Genomic DNA, 13282 nt, shown 5'->3' on the forward strand with positions numbered 1-13282 from the left:
TGTTTGGACGCTTAGTCCAGAGAAGGTAGGATTTAGGAAAACAATCTAAACGAAAAACTTGCAGGAAAGAACAAAATACTCTCTTCTCCTTGTCTGCGACAGAGTAAGAAATAACAACCTTTAAGTAACAGATATTCAGCACAGCCTTCAGAAAAAACGTTTAACAGTATGGGCCAAAATGTACTGCATTTTTTGAAAGGCTGCAGAACATCTATTGTTGCTGTTTTCTTTTCCTTTTTTTTTTTTTTTAATAAAAGAAAAATAACCAACAGGCAAGACAAACACATGCTGGAAATGCCACAGTTCAAAATTAACACATCAAAAGGGTTACATGGTCTAGGTATCTCCACAATTTCCAGGTTCTCCCTCCTATCATTCCCTTCCTTCCATCAAGTATCACCTCTGTTCAGAAGAGGACACTGCAGAATCAGTAGTAGTTGCTCAATAATCACAGTTTTAGTTAATACACAGATTTTCAATTATTCTCCTCCTTTGTCCTCCAAGCTGCCCCCACCCCTAAAGGCAACGCTCATTATTATCCTCTTAGCTATCAAAATCAAGAAAAAGGCTGGCGTTCAATTGGTTAGCGATAATAATGTTTCATCATCTTAAGTGTCACTGCACCTCAGGACACAAACACCATCTGTAGGTCCTTTCTGTATTTGGATGGATTAGAATAGCTGCTGTTTAAATGAGCCAAGTACCTGACATAAACCTCACAATTTCTGAACTAATCATTATTTCACTTTCTACTTTTGCACTACCAGCGGATTTCATGAAACTGCATTTCTTTCTGATTTCTATTATGAGTACAGTGAGTAACACTAGGACAAGAACTGCAAGACCTATTACAAGCAGCACCTCTGAATAGTTCTCCATTTTCTTCTACCTCAACAATTCATCCATTTTTAAACCATTTAGTAAGTGCTACAGTTAATTCTTTACTATTAATTTTTTTTAATCATGGTGCCAAGGGTAAGAGAAAACTAGCACTGGAAAAGGGTAAACTCAACTATGGATTTTCAAGATGTTAAGTCAGATAAGATCATTGGCCTGGAACAGCCAGGAAACATCTGGAGAACACAGACTACAAAGTGTGCTGCTGAGATATAAGACTGTCAGATGAGTGAGAAGTTTACTGGGGCTTAGAGGACGATCAGCAGAAAGCAGGTCAACCAAGCAGGTTCCTAGTGGCATCCCTCAGTGGATTAACATCTTTATTAACAACCTGAATACTGGAATACAGCACACTCTCGCTTTGCAGATGATACCAAGCTTGGGGGAGATTCAACACAATGGAGGACAGGGCTGCTAGTTAGAGGGGTTTCTGTGACAGGCTGGAAAAAATAAGAACCTCACAAAGGTATTCCCAAGGGAAATGTGAAGTCCTACATCTCCTGGATGGCATAAGCCTTACGCAACGAGGAAAGACAGCAGCTGTACAGAAGACAATCTGGTGATCCTGGTAAAGAAGCTGTACAGGAGCCAGCAGTGACGGCCTTGCAACCACACCGCTATACGTAGAGGGCTGTACTAGCAAGAGAGTAACCAGTAGGTCAAGGAAGGCAATTCTTTCCAGTTATTCAGCATTTAAGTGACACCTGCAGTACCTATCATCTAAAATTGCCGGATAGGAAGACTTAAATAAGATGGATCTAGAATCTTCTCTAAGGTGCACCAGAAAAGGAATAAAGACAGCATGCTCCGAAATTCCAGCTAGATAAAAGAAGAGCATTTTTTGTTTCCTTGTGGGAGGGTCAAAATTTAGAAGAGGTTGTTGCCCTCATTAGAGAGGCTGAGGTGCAACCATAAAGTTTCAGAAGTCCAATGAAAATGTTTCTCATGAGCCACGAGGTGAACCTTTATCTGGTTCTGTCTGAATTTTAAGCCAAAACTATGTCATGGAGACAGTAAGTACAAAAATAAGTTTCACATCATAACAACTTGTGGTAGCCTATATAGAAAAACATATTATTAGGCTATTACTAACAATATAATAACTTCAACTCCTAACTGATCTATTACATTAAATTGTACCACACTGGGTTAGTGCAGGCAGCTTCATCCACCAGAAATGCAAGTTGCTAAGGAAGCCCAGTAGTCTCAGGTGGCAGTAAACTGACTGCCTGATCCGACTGCCTCCTCCACACACCACAATGGGTGCTTGTACATGCACTCAGCTTCAGCAGGAATCTAATCTGCCAGAAAAATGGCAACAGAGTTCAAGATGGCTAGCATTCAGCCAGATGATTCCCAATTCCCACAGCCTCACAGGCACTAGCACAGTAAGCACAGTTTATTACAAAGCCTGGCTTCTCATTGTTCCTTTTTGTCTGAATGGCCTTCTGCTTTGCAGTATAGCTGAAATCCCACTGCAGCCCTTCCCTTCCTATGGCAGGAGCAGTAACATGACATCTCTTCCCTCTATGCAGTCACTCAATGCCAGTACGATTTTTTGTTGTTGTTGTTGTTTTTTGACTGAATTAAAACTGGTGAAAGTTTTCAACATAATGGGGCAAGGGTGGGGGGGAGAGGGTAGAAGAAAGAAGGCAAAAAGAAAGAAAAATAAGAAGGAAAGAAAGAAGTCTGAAGAAATCTGGGGATTTGGGGACCTCTACAGAGAGAAGACTCAGTGTACAGCTTTCTGTTTTCCTCTAATAATAGGAGAGAGCCGTGTCAGAATTGCAATGTTTTTCAATGCAAAGTAATGTTTCAAAAACAAACCAATCAACCACAGACCAACAACACCACACCCAGTATAATCTTTTAAGAATACACCGAGGCAGTACCATAATTTGCATCAAAATTTCACACACAATGTGTAAACCTTTCAGTTTATTGTCAATGCGTATGGCAGTTCTGTTATTTGTATGGAATACTGGTGAGTTGCCCAGCTCTCTATTTTCCAGATCTTCCTTACAGCCAATCTAGAAGATGGAAGAAAAGAACTAAGGTATTAAAAATTCAACCTTACAAGAGGGCACATTTTTCCTAGAATAAATACAAGTAAGAACTAGAAAACATTCCTTTTAGATTGTTCCATACAAAATATTTCTTTTTATAAGGAAACATGCCCAACTTCTTTCCTCTTTCTGCGACTATTTTAATACTAATATTCTGTACTTTAAAATTGCAATGCCACTGCTTTCAATAGCAATATCAAATCAGTTATGCTATTTGCAGCCCACTATGCCTGGCAATGGAAAAGCTCTTATATGCTATCCAGAATACCTGCATCTCTAATGATTCCAACATACATTTATGTGATGACATCTAACAATATTGCAGCAAGAGCTGCCATGTCTGCAACAATTGTCAGCCCTGAGTTTGAGCGAACTCACTGCACAATGAGCTGCATACGATAAACTGAGCTACAGCTCACTGAAGAGCTCACAGAAATTCTAAACAGAAACACACAAATATTACTCCTGCATGAAAAACTTTCAGTAATATAACAACTATAATCCCACATTTCTAATCACAGAACCACAGAAGGGCTGGGGTTCAAAGGGATCTCAAGGATCATGAATCTCTAACCCCTGCCACATGCAGGGCCACCAACCTCCACATTTAATACCAGACCAGGCTGCCCAGGGCCCCATCCAACCTGGCCTTGAACACCTCCAGGGATGGGGCATTCACAGCCTCTCTGTGCAGCTGTTCCAGCACCTCACCACTCTCTCTGTAAAGAATTTCCCCCTGACATCCAACCTAAACCTCCCCTCCCTCAATTTAAAACCATTTCCCCTTGTCCTGAAGTTATCTACACTCTCCAAGAGTTGATTCCCCTCCTGTTTGTAGGCTCCCTTTAGGTACTGAAAGGCTGCAATGAGGTCACCTCACAGCCTTCTTTTCTCCAGGCTGAACAAGCCCAGCTCCCTCAGCCTGTCTTCGTAGGGGAGGTGCTGCAGTCCTCTGAGCATCTTTGTGGCTCTACTCTGGATGCTCTCCAACAGCTCTCTGTCTTCCTTGTACTGACTACCACTCATGTAACTAATTCACAGAAAGGCATGAACCACTGGACCCAGCAGCCAGAAGCCAAAGCTGTGGCCCTGCAGCAGTGCTGGAAGGCACGGCCACTCACTGCCTGTAGAAACCCACTGCTACCAGGCAGCATGGCGTGCGAGTTGGGCATCGGACAGAAGGAGACAAGAGAGGGTCAATCTGCCTCTTTCAGCAGCCTGAAAGGCCCAGCAAGGCATTAAATAGCAGTTCCCATTCCTCCTTGAAAGGTCACAATCTCAGCTTCAATTCTGAATGCTCAAAAAAGAGCAAGCAGTCACAACTTTCCCCTCACCTTTAAGGACATATGTACCTGAAAGAATAACCATGTGAACTGAAATCTGCCCCATCAACTGTGATCTAATTTAGATTGAACAGCTAACTGTGGAATGACAAAGAATATAAAAAATACCATTACCTCCCCTGCTATGTAAAATTCTTTGACTTTTGACTACTGCAATTTTACCGAGAAAAATTCATATAAAGAACTTGGGGCACAGCAACTTCCAAAAGTATGGGAAGACATTTCAGCTCACGGTGCTGCAAAATTCACACACCTCTGCAGAGCAGGAAGAAAAAATTTACAGTTTTATTACCTCTAGAAAACCTTGTGAGAACACACACGTGCACGCTGTCTTCACTGCTGACAACAAGACATTCAGCAAAACAGTGGACTATAGATATGGCTTTGGAATGAAAATTAAGTTTCTTTGGAGGCAGAGCTATTACTAACCCTCCCTCCCAGAAGGCCCTGCCCCTGGCCCCTCGGCATCTGCTGAGCACCCACGTCCACCATCCAATACACATGTGCTCTGAACAAGGGCTGGGATCTACTGGAAGGTACCGACAGAGAGCAGCAGGCATAAGGACCAGCAGACTGGGAATTGCATAATCCTACACTTGATTTATGCTTACACTATTTCAGCACAAATTTTTCTGTAATATGTACTGAATCTCATCAAAACACAAAAGCTCTGGAGGTATTACCAACAGGCACTTAAAAAAAAATGGTTATTTCTTTCCTAAGTTATTGAGGTGTTCTAAATTCATTTATTATCAGAATTGACTTTTCATACCATCTGATGCATTTGTTCCCAAAGCAGTACTTTTTTTTTTTTTTTTTTTTTTTAGGGGTAAATGTAAAGCCATAAGTAATCGTTGCTCTTACTGCAAAGAAAAGCAATAGTGTGCGGAGAGAGCTGGCTGAGAGCCACGCTGGAGAATGGCTGCTGGTTCAGGAGAGAGCAGTGCATAGCTATGTCTACCTGCTCCTGAGGAGCACTTGCAGCACTGTTAGCCATTGGCTCCTCCTAGAGAAGCTGCTGGAGTTTGGAGTGGAGGAGCAGGCGGCGGGATGCTCTGAGAAGTGCCTGAACGGTCACAGCCAGCAGGTGATGATGTCAGGAGATCACGCCATCCGTTGCCATGGGTTCTTGGAACACAACACGTGCAGTAAAGCTTCAGGCCTGCTGGCCGTTGGGAGTTGTGCTGGTAAGCCTTGAAGGATGCCTGTGCTTGAGCTCCCCAGCAAGAGAAAAGCAAGAAAGTCCTGCCTCAACTGGAGCCTCCTGCAAAATGTCAGAGGCTGGATGAAACCGCGAGGCTAAGGCAAAAGAGAAAATTAAGCCCAGATGATGACATCCTTCTTCCGCACCCTCCAATGAAATGTCTGAGGCTGCAGGAAGCTGTGAGGCTGAGGAGCAAAAGTAAGCCCAGACGACGACAGCCTTCTTTCACAACCTGCAAGGAAACGTCTGAGGCTGGATGAGAATGTGCTGCTGATGCAAAAGAGAAAAGTGTGCCGGGAAGACGACAACCTTCTTTTACAACCTCCTGCAACATGTCCAAGGCTGTATATAAGAGCAAGGCGAATGAGAATGAAGAGGAGAAAATGAAAGCCAGGAAGGGAGGACCCTCTTTTGCAGTCTGCGGAGGCAGACTGAATTCCAGGGGCGAAATGAGAGGAATTGCTGTGGCTGGTGGGACTCTTCCAGCCAAGAGAAACTGCCACTGACTCACCTGCACAACTGAGCAGCTGGAAGGGAAATCTTGGAGCAGTTCATCGTTGGTGCAGTTCTGCTGCAGAGCAATGCAATGGTTGGAGGGTTTATGTCTAGATATTTCTAGGGAGTTATTGATTAGGGGAAGTTTGCTTATGTAGACATAGGTAGGTATTTGAACTTCGTATAAGTTAATGAGAGTTGATACGCTGTACTTGCACTTCGTATAAGTGAAAAAAGTTAATATGTTATATTTGAACTTCATATAAGTTAAGAAAAGTTGATACACTGTATTTGAACTGAAGTTACGTTATCTTCTGCTGATGGGTGAATTCATCTTGTGAACAGTGTTCCAGTGTGTTACCACACCGTGTGAAAAAGTTCCTCCTAATATCTAACCTAAACCTCCCGTTGTAGTTTAAAACCACTCCCTCTTTTCCTACCACTATCAACCCACGCAGACACTCATTTCTCCTCCTGTTTTTATGCTCCCTTCATTAATGAACATACATTGGTATTTTCTTTACCTTCTGTGGCTCAAAGCACTGCAAACTAACCCAACCTATTCCAAGGAGTTCTACATAATATTCAGCATCCAAGTGCTTCAAGCTACAACAGTTTTGCAAACATACGTGCAAGATCAGAGATACCATCTATTGTCATCTTGGCTTTATTGAGAGATTTAAGTATAAAGTATCCACTAATAACTGGTGTTATCTTCCCTTTTGTCTTTATGGAAGATGGCCCCAACCTCAGGGAGTACCACGTTTTTTTTTTTGTTTTTTTCGAGCATGGCTCTCCCACTTTCTGGAGGCCTTTGTTAACAATCACTGTTCACCATACAACAGTTGTAGGACATGATGGAAGGGAGGGGGATTGCAGCCTCATTACCACATACCATATGGCAAATGACCGCAAAAATGAAAGGTCTTACCAGAGCTCTTAAGAAAAAGCATGCTGAACTCAGACCAGAGGCACTCCCCTGGTCCTCGAATGCTTGCTTTTGGAAGTGTTCTTACACACTGAAAAGAGTTTTTGTTATTTACCAATTGTCTCTACAGCATACCCACAATCACGTAGCTGGAAAGTAGAGAGAGAATATTGAAGTCTTGAATAATCATACTGAATGTTTTAATTTGACCGCAATATCTTATGCAAAAATTAGTATCTAGCCATTTCATACTTACCACTGAGTTTTTCAATTAGGATGCATTTTTGTTTGTTTGTTTAGGAAGACACAATAACCAGCAACTACCTGCTGCCCAGACAAATGCAACAGTGCAGTGAGTAATCAAAGCTGGCATGCCAAGTGCTAGCTGCTCACCACTGCAGCTACAGCCCTTGGAAGGCTGTGGTTTTTAGTAAAGCTTTTACACACCTCCCACCTACTAACTTCTTGCTACGCATTCTATTTAGAAAACTTATTTTTCAATATAAAAAATATTAAAATAGTAACAACAACAAACATTACATGTTAGCTACCTCTTCCTCTGCAATACTTAGGGATAGAAACAACAGTAAGTAACACAAATCAGAGTAAGGGTGAAGGACACTTCTCGATACTACACAGACAACAGTGCCAGACAGGCTGCCAAAAAGACAGATGTTCTTTACTTTTCTAATGAACAAAAATAAAATAAAATGTCTTCTATTAAATGAAATCCAACAAACTGTATTTTCGGTTCCAACAAATGCCCACCAGGGACGATCCATCTTTGTCCTCCTGAGCTCTAGGCACATATACAAGCTTGCTGGCTCACTCAAGAAGGCCAGACAGCTGGTTTCCCTTATCCAGATTTTCCTCCCTTCTCTCATTCTCTGTTCTTAAAAAGAAAACAAAACCCAAACTACCATCTTTCTTCAATACACACCTCTGGAAGCCTGCAATCAAACTACACTACTATTCCTGCCTCTTTCAAAAGCTTTTGCTGTCATACTGAGAACAACGCGGGTGAGCCTCCTGTTGCAGATGAAGAACCTCAATTCCTGATTGGATTTCTGAAGTGAAACCTTCTCTCCATTGTCTAATGTAATACAGCATTCACTTTGTTTATAGCACAAAAGCGATGAATTGAAAGCATCTGCAAGTGAGCCACTGCTTTCCCTCAGCAATTTCTTGTTTCCCTGCTGATTGTCTGTTCTTACCTAATGTTGAGCCAACATTCAATAAACTCAAATTCCTACCTTCTAATATTGCACACATACTTCATATTGTTTGCAGCATATGGCAGACTGCATGTTGTTCCAAAAGGACAAAGCTCTTTGTTACCTACAAACTAGCTTGCATTTTAAAAATTTAAATGAAACTACAAAAAAAGGCAATTTGCTATGAATTTCAGCATTAGGAAAGGCAGCTATTCTATTTTCAAAATAAAAGAGCACATGATGATATCCCACATTAATGACTAAAAAATGCTTCTTTTACAAAGCAAGGAAGAAATTATAAGAACACCATGCAGTTTGTCACTGTAAGACTCGTCAAGGACACCAGAAAGTGACTTGCATCTAACTGCCTTTATCTTAAAAATCTATTAAAATCTATCCATCTCCATGGCAACTCAAAGCATGCATTCCTCCCATATGACGTGATAAGACTTTTTGTGAGTTCTGTTTTATAGTCAACCTTTTGTTATTTATTAAAAAACCAAACATTATTGTATCTATACATGAATCTATATGTGGACATAAAAGAAAAGTGAAACATGCTGCATATACTGCTGCTTGTTGCAGTGTCCTTTAAATCAAGCTTCCCATACATTACGTGGTCTTCAAAGGTGAGTAAATTTCAATCCAACTATTGCAGTTCTTCAAATATTAATGACGTAAGACATTTACAAACTAATCTTATTTTTTTTCCTCAAATTTTATGACTACTTCAATCCTTCAGAGCTCCCAGACTTCCACAAATCACTATCAGAAACCAACAGAATTAATTTTCTTAAAACTAGAGAATCGAAAGAGTAATTACAGGAATCCTTTATAATCTCAAAATACAGAGCACTTCAATGGAACTTCAGAAAGCTAGTGCTAAAGAACAGATGTATTGAAATTGACTGCATTATATGACAATGACCTAATAAATAGTAAATGCCGATTCTACCTGAGGCCTGTTCCACCAAAGACAAAATGCAGAATTAATGGCATTTAGTAAAGATCTTCAAAAAACTATACATAATAAAGTAAATGCAATTCTCAGTTGAAAAAAGTGTGAGAAGGACTCCACCTAACTTTCCAAAATCAGTGTTTCTAGCAGTGCAAACCTCTACAGTTTAAGGTACAAAAACGTCTGAGATATTGAGCAGAGTGACATAAAACACTCCATGACACTTCATCTCCAGCTTTCCCTTCCATGACCAAACATACCAAATTATAAAGATATCCACCTTATGCACACAGCACTGAAGCGTTCATCATGCTCCAAATCATTCTGCATGTATCTTCCACAACCCAATCAAGAAAATGTTTAAGTATTTTCCAGTAATCAAATGGCAAATCAGCTAAAAGCCTGTGATTAGGATTGCTAAGCAAAAAGACGTTTTCTCAGCAAACACCCAGACCAGCTCCAACTGCACCACGTCCTTTTGCCCACTTTTACACTAAACAGGAGCTTCAGAAGATTTAAAAGGAGCCAAATGGAATTGTCTTTCAAACTCTGCTGGCAAAGAATTCCACCTATTCCCAGTGGATTAGATCTCATTCCACACTCTTCCCCCTGCTCTCTTTCTGCAGAGAAGTAGCAAATTACATTTATTGATCTGACCAAATTCTAAATTGGGCAGTTACGTTTGGTCTCTCCGCAGTAATCTGCTATTTCAACAGAAATCATCCCCCCATCACATCTTAAAACTCTGAGGAATTTTTTTACTGCTAAAATAGCTGCTGTGCTCCACCTGTGAGTTGCAGTGATCTCTTAAGCTGACTTAAGAACTCACAAGAGTCTTGTCTGACCTAATTAACTAAAGCTGACGAAGAACTTGCAGATCCTTTATTTAGAAGTAGTATAAAATAACAAATTCTTACCAACACTTACAGGGTAAGAGAAAGTTATCCACCTTCTTGGTATTATTTTTCTCTCTATGGAAGTCATAAACTGGCCTGGGCAACCGCCTGACAGCTACTCAAATGCATGCAACCACAACAAACACAACTGTGCATCTCTATCCACCTCTGCACCTTCAAAAGTCTTCCCTGAAGAATTTGTTTTGTTACCTTTTCTGCCCTGTTCCATCTCTTTGGAGTACTCACAAGAATAAGCTCAGCTTCCCAAAGTACTACAAATAATAACTCTATTTTTACTTTCACTCCCAGTACATTAGGAAGTGCAATATCAGAAAAGGGAATCTCTGGCAACTTCTTATGTGCTTTTGTAATACTAAAAAGGGACAAGTAGAACCTTCTTCTAAATTTCTTAGGCTTCCTGAAGAAGGAAAAAGTTATGTTGTCCAAATTAATCTTCAAGAACAACATAGAGTATATGAACCAGGCTAAAGAATAACACACAATAAAAACAGTGTAATATACAGTGACAATAAACATACATGCATATGCTCACATGCACATTTGGGCATCCGTTATCAGAAACTCTACCCATATTATAAGCAACACAGTAAACAGAGTTTACGTAGCATGGAGTTAAAACATTTAGTTCTTGTTAACTCCTTCCCAGAAATTTCACATAACAGCAGTGGAAGTAGGAAAATCCAATGTCAGTATGTTACACAGAACGGTGACCTTCAGGACAGAAAGAAGTTACTAACACCTACTGAGCCTGTGCTCATCCACAAAGCCTGCAGACAGGCAGATCAGAAGGAAAACTTTCTTTTCGAGTACCACGACACTACATCTGCACACAGAACTTATTCACATAAGTTATTCACAAAAGAAACATTTTTTTTTTTTAATCTCATAACTAAAAAAGCATTTACTCTTCTAGAAATATTTAATATTTACTATCTATTACAGATTACCCCAAGTACTGTTAGATGAGCATACAGTTTTTTAACCAGATTACCACCACTGATACAAAAAGCATTCAATATAAATTACTAAAGACCTTGAATAAATTTTCTCCTGGCTTTCATACCACTATTATTTGTATCTCTATACATTTCCAGATGGAGAAACCTCCTGTATTTTCAGAAATCATATTGCTTTTTTGGCACTTATAGACAGATTTTCTGAGTAGTTGGATTATGACATTACAAAGCACAGAGAACACCACCATACACCACCTTGTTTGAAATTCTTTTTAAGCACAACCTTCCCTTAAAACTCATTGCACATAAATACCTTTTTCTCTACAGTCTCAGCTTCTAGTTCTAGTAACACGATTATTCAGCTTTCACATTGACAGCAGAAACTGTAAGACTATCACAACACTGTGCAGTACTCAGGCCCATCTTTCCAATACATATTTTATAGTCTACAAACCAGAAGTACTGCACAGCTCCTAAGTGAAAGCTATTTGAGCTTCCCCAGAATTTCTTCCTGGTGAGAGCATGGACTCTGTGGTCAGAGAGATCTGAGGAAGGCTTTATATGACTTGATTTTCTACAATGGTTTCTCAAACCTGAGATTTGCTTTACTTTCCCCTTCGTTAGCTTTCTCCTCTTCCCCCAGCTTCTTTCAGCTGAGCTCTTTTGTCTTGGAACAGCAGAGCACCCTTTTCAGGCAGTTTTAGTTGCTCCAGGCTTCCTAAACATTGCAATTCCTGAGTCTGTTATTTGAGAGGCAGGCAGAAACCTTACAATGCACCCCAACTGTAGGACCAAAGAAGGTTTTTTGGGGATTTTTAATTGAAACAAACTCGTCTTCCAAACCATAATCCAACCAAGAAGTCTGCCAAAACGCAAGATGAACAGCTCAGCCCATTCAGAGCTATGAAGAGATGCTCTACGTGTTGTTCGGCAGCTGTCTGTTACGTAGCAGTATTGCACTGCAGAGATGCCCACTGCTGCCATTTATAGGTACTGACCTACTGAAAACATCTGCGCTAACAACCAGCATTTTAACTTTCTCTACAGTTTAGAACTTTTCTACTAAGCTGACAAGGCACAGCAGCATGATGAATAACATTAATTAGATTTCTTATACGATTCATATTTCAACGCAGGTTTAATAAAAATTTCTGCTGGTGCTGACCCAACACTAAACAAGTATTTCTCTTTAGTCTCTTTAACACATTTCACCATGTGACCTTACTGTTTAATTTCTAACCAAACAGCACACTAGCACCGCCACATCTATTTGTGCATCCTCTACAACTCCTCAGGCTTCAGAACAGTTTCTGAACAGGACACATTTCTGTTATCCCCCTAACAACAGCAGAGACTGTTCCTTCACGTCAGGAAAGCTATACTGCCACATTAGTAGTGCTGAACATAAGAAAACATTGCTTCTTACTGTGAAGGCAGTAAAACACCGACAGTATTGCCCAGAGAAGTATTAGAGTCTCTGTCACAAAGAAGATCAAAACTTGACAGGATCCCATTGTGGGCAACCTGCTCTGCCTGACCCTATGTGAGCAGCAGCCAATGGGATGGCCTGAGGAGGCCTAACCTAAATGATATTTTTGATCATTTCTATGTTATTTTTTGTATTATTTCTGAGGGAAAAAGCAAAATATTTTTTCCCCCAATCTGAAGCTTTGCCATCTTCTTTTTTGAAGCTGATGCTTGCTTCCCAAATTATATGAAACCAGTAAATCTTTTCCCCTGTTATTTAAGAATACAATAATGTTGTGTGTAATGAGCTAGAATAGAAAGCAGTCCCAGAAATAGAAACATTAAAGTTTATAGCTAGAGCTTTCTTACTCCCTCTCCTCAAAATGTAGCTGTAACAATCAAAAAGAAACAGATTAGTAGAATGAAAGTTCAACTCATTTCTAAGTAAAATAATTCTCCTTTCTCAGCTGCAATGCTATTGCCATACTACTGTTGCCTTCTTCATAAGACACTGGGGAGAGAGAAAAATCTACCTTACAGAAACATACAACAACAGAGTACTTGGAATGGAAAAAACAAGGAGTGCTAGATGTAACAGTGGTACTAAGAAGACTGTATATTGCATGTGCCATCAGAGAAGAACTGGAAGCAACACAAGAAAAGCTGATTTCATAATAGACGTGATTGCTTTTTGAAGGGAGTAAGGAATGTGGCTTATTGTACTATACTGGACTCATCTTTTCTGCCTATATTTCCCAAATATCTCACTAATAACACTTCAGGTTTTAAACACAAGGTTCTACATAGAGGTATTTCTCTAAACTAAAGGAAGGAATT

General features: G+C 40.2%; 1 protein-coding gene across 8 annotated transcripts in view; it reads right to left on the reverse strand.

Moving 5' to 3' along the window:
* The window catches only part of DOCK3 (dedicator of cytokinesis 3), a 187460-nt gene that overhangs the window by 142043 nt on the left and 32135 nt on the right, over nt 1-13282 (reverse strand). The gene's annotated exons all lie outside the window — the stretch shown is intronic.

This window comes from Phasianus colchicus, chromosome 11, assembly GCF_987193195.1.
Source record: "Phasianus colchicus chromosome 11, bPhaCol1.hap1.1, whole genome shotgun sequence".
In the NCBI taxonomy this organism is placed as follows: Eukaryota; Metazoa; Chordata; class Aves; order Galliformes; family Phasianidae; genus Phasianus; species Phasianus colchicus.